The sequence below is a fragment of the Colobus angolensis genome, unplaced genomic scaffold (genome assembly GCF_000951035.1).
Source record: "Colobus angolensis palliatus isolate OR3802 unplaced genomic scaffold, Cang.pa_1.0 Scaffold7, whole genome shotgun sequence".
Taxonomy (NCBI): domain Eukaryota; kingdom Metazoa; phylum Chordata; class Mammalia; order Primates; family Cercopithecidae; genus Colobus; species Colobus angolensis.
This window is the reverse complement of record NW_012120709.1, coordinates 1297865-1299002: the sequence shown is the minus strand read 5'-3', so window position 1 is coordinate 1299002 and position 1138 is coordinate 1297865.

Genomic DNA, 1138 nt, shown 5'->3' with positions numbered 1-1138 from the left:
ACCCAGGCTCTTTCAACCACTCACTATGGGACCTTGGCTAAGTTAACCACCTTCTCTATGCTTCGGTTTCCTCATGTGCAAGTGAAGATAATAATCCCTGCCTCGCTGTGTTGTTGCCAGATAACACATGCAAAATCATTAACACAGTGCCTGCCGCAGATGTGCTCAAATAGGTCAGCCACTGGTGTTACTATTAGATATGCAGCTTCAGGGACTTATTTTGTCTCACCAAACCTACTTTCCTCGTCAATAAAGTGAGAACAAGAGTGTCTGCCTTGCATGCATCAGAAACTGTGAAGATACAATCAAGTAATACAAGCTGCACAGAATGAGATAATGAAGCCTACACTTTAAAAATACACAAGGCATCTACTAAACAGAAGGCAGTTTCACTTTCGTTACTGCATTTAACTTTTTCTGACAACAACCTTATGAGGTAGGATTATAATGACGTTTGTTTTACATGTGATGAAAGTTGGGTTCCTTCACTTAATAGATGCTCTTTGAGCAGGTTCTGTGAACAAGACCAGACCATGGGAACTGTAGTTGAGAAGAGGAAACAGACTGCATGTACACGTTGGGGGAACCGGATCTCAGGGCTTCACCCTGCTCTGTCTCTACTCACTCTCTAATGATCTCTCCAAGCTCATGGCTTTCAGTCCCATGCCTGTATCATAGCAACCCATATTTCTATCTCCAGCCCAGCCCTCTCCAGACCGGCGTGTCTGCCCAATCAACTTCTCCACTTGTTTTTCTAATAAACACCTCAAGCCTAAAATATATAACATTAAGCTCTCTTTCACCTCTACCTCAACATCTTCCAATCTCAGCCAGCAGCACCTCTGTTTTTCCAGCTGCTTGGAGTCATCCCTGATTCCTGTCTTTTTCTCATACCCCCACAATCAGAAAGAAAATCTTATATATATTTGAGACAGTGTCTTGGTGTCTTGCACTGTCGCCCCGGCTGAAGTGCAATGGCGCAATCTTGGCTCACTGCAACCTCTGCCTCTTGGGTTCACACGATTCTCTTGCCTCAGCCTCCCGAGTAGCTGAGATTACGGGTGCACACCACCACACCCGGCTAATTTTTTTGTATTTTCAGTAGAGACGGGGTTTCACTATGTTGGCCAGACTAGTC